The sequence below is a fragment of the Protopterus annectens genome, chromosome 7.part0 (genome assembly GCF_019279795.1).
Source record: "Protopterus annectens isolate FY-2018-M chromosome 7.part0, PAN1.0, whole genome shotgun sequence".
In the NCBI taxonomy this organism is placed as follows: Eukaryota; Metazoa; Chordata; order Ceratodontiformes; family Protopteridae; genus Protopterus; species Protopterus annectens.
The window spans coordinates 500,988,968-500,998,717 of record NC_056739.1 but is presented as its reverse complement, the minus strand read 5'-3'; positions in this window follow the sequence as shown (position 1 = coordinate 500,998,717).

Below are 9,750 nucleotides of genomic sequence, written 5' to 3'. Positions count from 1 at the left end.
TAACGTTTGGTGACAGGACCACTGGGAATATTCTTGGGCTGGGCTTGTGTTGGCCCCAAGACCATTAGCCTAGTACTCACCTATGAACCTATGAACCTATGAGCCCTCAAATCATGGAAGATGCAGAAAAGGCGCAGTACTCAAGTTACCATCTGTTAATGTTACCAAGACAGTCTATTAGATGGTGATATAACTGCTTGCAGTAAACTGGGAGTGGTATTTTTATGGCAATTTTAAGTAGGTTTCATAGCAGTGAAACAGACTATCTGAGAAGCTGTTATTTCCTCTGTAATGTAGTTTATAAACTTCCTGCAGAAGAGAAAATGTATCAACAGAAGAACTACCTAACTTCTCTGAATGAGTGTATCACTTGATTTGAAAACATGTATATATTGAATAAAAAAGAGTGGTGGAGAAAAGAAGAGCGGAGATAAGGCTACAAAACTATTGTAGCTGTCAGAATGTGCTGAGCAGCAGTGTCATAACAAGTAAGGGTCAATGGCCATAAGCTCATTCAGATTTCTGCAGTATTTGTAAAGGGATGAGGTTCTCATCTCCAAATAAATAATAAACTTAAAATGCAGATGTATATAAAGCAGAATAAAAAAGGATCCTATCTATGAAATTCTGTCTATTACCACTCATACTACAAAGGCTCCCACATTTACATGCCTGATTCCTGAAGTATCAGTTAACATTTATTTCAAAATAAAAGAATATAGTCCTTATTCTTTTATCTTAAAATAAAGAAAACTGTTCATCTTTTTTGCCTGAGGCTAGCCATGATACTCCCATTCTGCACCTGCTAACTGATAACCTCTCTAAACACATTTGCAACTTGCAGATGTAGAATTCCATTCTGTATAAATTAAACACATACCACCCCTCCAGTGCAGCTAAATACAAGATGAGCTAAGCACTATTGTCTGTTTGCATTGTCCTGTGTGGCACTTTAAGCACATGAACATAACTTGTCTATCTCTTAGCATTTCTTGCCTATATGTTATTTTTTACGTACCATTTGCAGGACAGCACCTTACAAATGTAGCCAGTACAGAGTGTAATTGTCTCCTAGGTGATTTCAGACAACCACATAAAATTATGTTTTGTGATGAAATTGCCAAATAGTAGTAGTGATGTCCATCTTTAAAGTGATCAATAAGGATGAGACCATACTCTACGCAAGCACCTACTCTATTGTACCTTATTCAAACCCATTTCCACAATTTTCCACAGCAGAGATGCTAATATCATTCTTAACAATGAATAATTCCAAGAATCACTGCATCACAGATATATATCCCCCCAGGCAATAACATTCTCCTAGTAGAAGAAATTCTTGTCTGGATATCAAACAATATAAAAATTGAAACAATCATCCTTGGTGATGTAAATATAAACTGGTCAGATATCTCTAATCAGTCGCCACCACTTAATATCAATCTCTTCAAGTTTACTCAACTAATTGCAGATATAACCAGTCCCAACAAAAACAAAGATGGTGGCTCAGTCCTTGACTGAATATTAGTCTCTGACTCAACCAAAATCTCAGCAGCAGGCACACTTTCCTACTGCATTGGTGACCATCTCCCAGTCTATACTCTATGTAAAAGCACCCCAATACCATGTCAGCATCAATATAAATATACAAGAAACCTAATTAATTTCACCCCTGCAACCCTAAATGAAATTTTGACAAAAAAAATTAACTGGAACTTATTAAAAGTTCTTCCCCTTGATGAAGCCGTAGAGTTTTTCAATTCTACTTTTTTGGATATCCTAAATAACCTTGCCTCAATAAGATGCAAAAGAGTAAAAACTAATTATTCCGTATGGTTCTCAGGATCTACCAAGCAAATCATGACAGACAGGGACAAAGCTTGAAAAAATGGCATAGAAACAAAAATCCCTCTGACCTCCTAGAATTCAGATAGCTTTGCAATCAAGCAAAATGGCTAGTCAACAATGACAGAAAAGTGCACTATCTAGGCCTCCAAAAGAATGATAAGCAAAACTCCCCAACAAATTTTGGAACTCTATTTCATCTCTGCTAAATCCTGGTACCAAAAACAACCCCTGTCCATAGCCAGATAAAGCACCTAGTCAGATAGCCTCCCTCTTCAACACACATTTCATCGATACAATATCAATCCTCGCACCAGCCTTTCCTCAAATCAGTAGTGGGATTAATTCTCTTCTACCAAAGCTCATGTCACAAAATACAACTATCCCCCCTCCCATGTTTTCCTTCTCTCCTGTACCCACTGCTATTATCAAAAAAGCTGCTTAGCAAACTGAAACCAGGTACCAAGGCTCCTGACAACTTACCCCCAAAATACCTTCAAATGTCTGTAAAAGCCATTACCTATCCTGTCAGCATTCTCACCAACAGATCTATCCAGGAGGCCTATGTACCTATTATCTGGAAAAAAATATATACTCTACCCCTCCTTAAAGGAGGCAACAACACTGATATTTCAAACTTTAGACCTATTGCTATTCTCTCCCCTTTCTAAAATCTTGGAAAAATGTATCCTTAATCAACTTCCTAGCTATTTACTTCAAAATCAACTTCTCTCTCAAACTCAGCATGGCTTCAGGCCAGGCCACAGCACACCTACCATACTTGTATCAGTCAGTCGAGCTTGTGATACTGGCAAAATTGTATCTTCACTCTTTCTTGATTTTTCTAAAGCTTTAATACTATCTCCCACCCTCTGCTACTTACCAAGCTGTGTAACTTAGGCATCTCCTCCGCAACTCTAGATTGGTTTAACAACTATATAAATAAGGCAACAATCTACTAAATGGCACAACTCTTTCTCTTCTTTCCTTGAACCATCCACAGGTGTCCCCCAAGGTTCCATCTTACATCCTCTCCTCTTTTGTATTTTCATCAGTTACTTCCACTCCAGTCTTAATAATAGTATAGTATTACAATATGTAGATGACTCCACCATTATCTGCTCTGATAACTCTATTACCGAACTTCTGCATACTACCCAAAATGCTTTTACTTCAACCTATACCTGGATGACATATAACCACCTTTCTCTGAACCCTCCCCAAACAACTGCTATTTACCCCCAAAGAAAAGTACTTCCATAAATAAGACAGATTTTATCATATAGTCTCAAAACAAGACTATCATAGAGGTAGTTCCCCATACAAATGTAGTGGGAGTCATATTGAATGAAAACCTTACATTTGACCTCTATGTCCATATCTTTATCAAAAAGGCACACCAAAAATTATACTCCCTCTATGGACATAAAACTTTTCTCATCTGCTCTACTAAACAAACCCTTGGCCTAAACTATCTCCTATATTCACTTCTATATGGTGCTCCACTCTTTACCAATATCCAGTCATCCAAAAAAAATAAGCTAGAGTCCTGTTACAATAAAGTTGCCAAGTTTGCAACCAATGTCAAACATTCATCCCATCACTGCTCATCCTTATAAACACTCAATTGGCTCAAACTCCTACATCACCTAACATATCTACAATTAACCATAGCACACATATTTATTTTACAATCTTTCAGACTGCCCAGCCCTATCTTCCATCCTACATCACTACCACCCAAACATATAATTCAGATCTGAAAACCAATTTCTCCTGCAAGTTAACAAGCCAAAACTAATAGCAGGTCAAATGCTCTACTCCTTCTCAATTGCCAAGCTATGGAATGCACTCCAATTAGCTATTAGTAGTTCCACTAACATCTCTTCTTTCAAAATATCTGTGAAGCAACATCTCTCCACTCTCTGGCACTGTAGATGCTCTAACCTCCATCTTCCTAAAACTTGACTCCTCTTACTTATATCATATCATCTTTTTATTCTCTACTTCCATCTTCCTAAAACGTGACTCCTTTTACTAAAGTCATATCTCCCTTTCATTCTCTTCACTCCTCCTACTAATCTCTCCCTACTTCTAATATATATACAATTATACATGTATTCTAATTCTACCTAACACTACTCCTTTTTATTCTCATAGTATCCATCTCAGAATTTCACTAGCCTTTCTTCTAATACACCTGTAATTATACCCAATACTGCTCAAACCATATTATGTATCTTTTATCTATTTCTCTGAACTTCCTGTGTTTTATATTATTTCTCTGTACCACCTACATTTTAAAAAGATATTTATTGTGTATACTGCTTGTTATGATTATACTTCTTATTAATACAAACTGTTCCAAATTTTATGCACTATTATACTAACTGGTTTTGTGGAGCTTTTCTCCCCGGACCTCCACTGAAAATGGGTTTTTCTTGGCCAAGTGGACTTTCCTGGTAAGCAAATGCCAATAAATAAATAAACATATAAATAAATAATAAATGATTGTTTTTATGTTTAGTTCAAGATGAATCATAAATTCTATTGTTATTTCCCAGTGCTCTCTTTGGTTAAAGTTTCATCATTGCTCTCAGCTTCTATGTCCTTTGTCTAAATGTTTAATATGTCTTCTGTGGGAGAGATTCCCACCATATTAAACAGTGCACTGGCATTTAGCAATTCCATCACATAATGTGCTTTACCAAAGGAAATATGTAAAAATAATTCCCACGTGGATAGTACTGGGCATTATCCTGAGGTGAATAATTACTGCTTTATAGAGAAAAGTTTAGTAAAATTACATATTATATAAAATGGTCACATTGACTGGATGTTCTGTCAAGCTGTTTCTTATGTCCAGAACTCCACCTATTGGCTGTTCTCATTTTCTGCAGCATTACAAGTCCTCATAGTCTTCATTAGTTGTTTCTGTGCAGCCCATCAGTCTTATTAAGGTTTATTTTCCCCTGGTACCATGTCAGGTCACTTAAACTCTAAAAGAAGGTTAACAAATGAAGACAGGAATAGTTTTTAGAACATATTTCTTTATTGTTTCTCTTATGAATTGCCAGAATCTCCCTTTGTCTCACATTATGCAATACTTGCTAGTTTGTCATGTCACACTTTTGTTACAACATACTAGTTAGTTTTCCTGAATGCTCACTTCATGGTTTCATCAGTTCCCTCTAGATCAATTTATGGTAAGCAGCTGTGAACACAAAATATAAACTGTCTGTAATTCATGCTATAGTGTATAGTTTCTACTCAAGTAAGATTTCTGACCCTAAACCTAAATGTTTCATTACTAGAAACAGTAATTTGTTAAGGCAGCGAGTAGCAGGTGTAGGCTAATACTTAACATTGGATCTTATAACACTGAAAAATGCGAACAAATTATATTTAAAATGAGTTTGCATCAAGCTATATTAAATGTACTTTGATACTGCATTACTTCTTAGAAGTACAATTATGTTCATTATTCAGTTGTGCTCACAAGCACATTTTTAATTATTTGGTACTGTAACCTCCCTTACTACAGGTCTTTTCCAGAAGGTTATGTTCCTAATATTAACTGTTTGACCATTTTTGTTTCAAAGATATAAACTGATTTATATCTGAAACTGAATGATATAGTCTACTTAAATTTGCTTGGAATTTTGTTTGGACAAGAGCCGACATAATATCATTAGAATATGATCCTGACTTAAAAGACAGCAGAGCGACAATTTCTTAAATTCTTATGAGAACACTTTTCAATTTTCAAATTATTTTAATAAAACAAGAAAGAGCCAGCATACAGTGACCTGAAAACCTTTATTGGTTAAAAAAAATAAGAAAAAACAAAAATTACAGACCGGTTTCGGCCAGATCAAATCACAGCCTTCATCAGTGTAAAAACAGAAAAAATAATTGTTGAGCCTTAAATAAACCGCTGTACCAACTGTGACAGGGTAAACAAATCCAAGCAATTTTCTAGCAGAAATTGCTCATTGGTCTATGATCTTAACTTTTTTGCAAACTGTAGTAGTGATTGGGTGGTATACTTGGCTACATGTCAGTGTGGTTCATTTTATGTTGGTCAAACATCTAGACCATTGAGAATCAGAATATCAGAACACATTAGTAATATCAAAAACAAAAGGGCTAACAATGCATTATACAAACATCATTTGGTTCACCAATCTGCCAAGTTTTCTTTTATGATTATTGATATTATCAAAGGTAACAGATCCAATAAGACAGGGTGGCACTCTATTTTAAATATTAAAGAGAAAAAATGGATTGTGAAACTGGGTGGATTATTCCCACATGGTTTGAATGATCATTTTTGACATAATCAATGAGATTGTAGATGGGTTTATTTAAGGCTCAACAATTATTTTTCTCTTTCTTGTTTTGTTCAATTGGTTCCATTTGAGCCGTGCATTTCCAACCATGCAGGAGTTCCCTTTAAATGATTTTAATGCCACAACATTGAAAATTATAGCAAATCTTGATTACACATAAATATATGGATGCTTTGGATTACCAAAGTAAGCCTTGCTAGTATACTATGAGCCATCTTATCACTGCCTTCATGACATGTGTAACTAAAGACAGTTGGAAAATATATTTGTTTACATGGGGCTATACCTTCTGTGCCCCTCTCCCAATGAGGGAGTTCTGCCATCATACTCTGATCTCTAAATATACTATTGCTGTAGTCACACCACCCTTAGAAAAGAGAACTGTATTTGTCTTTTCTTAATGCTGATGCAACCTCAGAGGGAGAAAAATATAGAGACTAAATGTGTGGAGAAGATATCCTTATATCAAGAGTCAAGGGGTCTAAAAGATGTTTAGACTGGCCTTTTCTCTTAGTTACTATGAAGCAGCTATTTGGGGTACTGGGACTGTAAAGGTGATGACATCAGTACATCAAACCAGACCAGAAACACATGGTGTTCTTCTCTCTGACATTATAACAATATAATGTAATCTCTGTTTTTTTTCCTACATTAAGGTGCAGTACGAATTATTTCTGCCTAGAAGCTCTTTGTTCCCCTCTTTGCTTGTATATGGGGAAGCCTTCAGTGTAGAGACTGAATGCCCTTCTTGACCCTGCAGTTGTTTATTTTTTGGGGGGTTCTCCTGTTCATTACCAAAGACATGCAGAAGGTGAGTCAGTCAAACTTCAAACTGTTGAAAGGTGGGGTTCCTTTGTGTGAATGAGTAGGAGAGTGAGATAGCGCATGTATATGTGTGTCTTTGTGTGTGTGTGTGTGTGTGTGTGTGTGTGTGTGTGTGTGTGTGTGTGTGTGTGTGTGCACATGTGTGAGTGTGTATCTATGTGTGTGTTTGCACATTTGTACGTGTGTGTGCATACACGTGTGCATGTGTGTGTGTATGTGTGTGTGCATGTGTGTGTGTGAGTGTGTGTGTGCGTGTGTGTGTGTGTGTGTGTGTGTGTGTGTGTGTGCACATGTACATGTCTGTGTGTCTGCATGCATGTGTGTGTGTGTGTGTGTGTGTGTACATGTGTATGTGTGCATTTGTATGTGTGTCTGTCTGTGTGTGTGTGTGTGTGTGTGTGTGTGTGTGTGTGTGTGTGTGTGTGTGTGTGTGTGTGTGTGTGTGTGTGTGTGTATGTGCATGTTTGTGTGAGTTTGTGTGTGTGTGTGTGTGTGTGTGTGTGTGTGTGTGTGTGTGTGTGTGTGTGTGTATGTGTGTGTTTGCCGTATATGTGTGTTTGTGTGTGTATCTTTCAATAGGCTGGCTTCCTAATCTGGACTGGTTTCCAAGTATTGTGCCAACTGAGTGCCAATATGCTCTTTTTTTGAGGCTCTTAGGGGATCTAGAGCCTAAAACAGTAAATAGAGAATGGCTGAGTGAATGCATGAATGAATAAATGATTTGGAATTGCTGTTCTTTTTTTTCCAGCTTGTCAGCACTCAGCATTTTGAGTACCTAAATTTACTCTGTTGTACCTAAGCATTTCAATGGGAGAATCTGAGCTGCTCAGGTTGTCATCTTAGGTAAGTACAGAAGGGCGGCTGTGTATGTGTGTGTCTGTGTGTGTGTGTGTGTGTGTGTGTGTGTGTGTGTGTGTGTGTGTGTGTGTGTGTGTGTGTGTGTGTGTGTGGATACTGGGATGCTGAAACAGTGTGCAAGTGATTAGCATGACTGTGTGTCCTTGAATGCTTATTGTGACAGCATGTGTGCGTGTGTGTGTGTGTGTGTGTGTGTGTGTGTGTGTGTGTGTGTGTGTGTGTGTGTGTGTGTGTGTTTGATGTCCACTGCCTCCCATTTCCTGTAATTAGTGCACATAGGGAAGTTGTGGATGGTAGGTATGCTGCCAACAGATCTGTGTATGTCTCTTTACATACTTCTGTTTTTCTGTGTATCTCTGTGTGTGTCTGTGTGAGTGTCTGAGTGTCTATGAAAATGCATGTTTGTGTGTCTGTCTATGCATCTGGCTGGGGGGGGGGTGTTTGTTAAATTGTAATTATTTGCATTCCTTATTTCTATAGGGATGGTGTGGATGCCTGGGTTGGCTTCTTATAGCATCTGTTAACGTCTTTGGAAAATTAAGTTTGCCACTGCCCTGTAAATGGCACAACAAATAAGACTACAGAAGAGCAAGCAGCTGGGCAACTCTTACTCACCTGAAGACAGCAGCACCACCAAACTTACTAAATGAAGTACCCTAGTGATAAAACAGCAAACAACAAACAGGCTGACACTGTACAACTGAATTCATACTAAACTTTTTTTTTATTATTGTCAACCAAACACTGCTTTCAAGGTTATATCAGTTCAGCATAACATGGATCATGTCAATTCTTACTCTTCCTTTTAATGTCTCTGCATGTCTCTGCACTGAAATAATCCTAAAAATAATGCAAACAGTTCTTGGTTTATAGTCTTTTAGGTTTTCTTTATTGACACTTTTAGAGCATCTGCAGATGATGTTTTTGCCCCAACAGTTTTTATTCTCTTGTAGATCATTAGACATATTTTTTTTCACAGACCATGTCCTCATTTCTGTCAATCATTTCCTTCGAAATAAATGTTAGTCATTACTTAGTAACTCAAAAGTACTTATTATGCTTCTTTATCATTTCTCACAAGATGCCATCTGTTGCTAACTTTTTAAGCCCATAGCCACATGCTGCTAGCTTAAGCAAATATTTTTACTTTGTTTACTGCACATTTTGAGCATGATTATGTTGCTGAGCTGGACATGTTTGACCTCTAGCTGCCTAGTACATTAGATTCTGCATGTAGCACTTTTAGCCTTTACTCTTTCATGCAATGGTTAATACAGTTAAGCCAGGGGAAAAATGTTTATTTTATATAATATGTATCAATTCCCCCTTTCATTTTAAAAATAACAAAATTAATTACAACAAAAACATTTCTTCTTTGGTTATATAATTTGCATTGCTAGTCATGTTTATAACTGAAACTTAACAGTTTTGTTAACACACACTTTTATGCACATGGACATAATCATTACAGGAATATTATTACAATGATAGCTATAATAGCAGTGATGATGGTGCCTCACCATCCTGAAAACAGGCTATTGAACCAGTCACTCCACTCAGAGTGCCATGTCTTTTTTGTTTTTTTTCTGACACTTCAGCTATTCTCTGTAAATGCCATTGGATTGATTCTGATTTATCTGGAATATATGTAGAGCATTCCTCACCTGTTACAGCACATATACCCCCACGGGATGCAAGCAAAAAATCAAGTGCCATCCTGTTTTGGAGGACCATAGTCCTCATTGCCATCATTTCTACTGTAATGTCTGAAATAGCTCCATATGCAGTATTTGGCAATACTTCAAGCAATTTGCTTAACTTTATTAACTCCCATATGGCCTTTGGTACTCCATACCTGGGAAGGATTCCA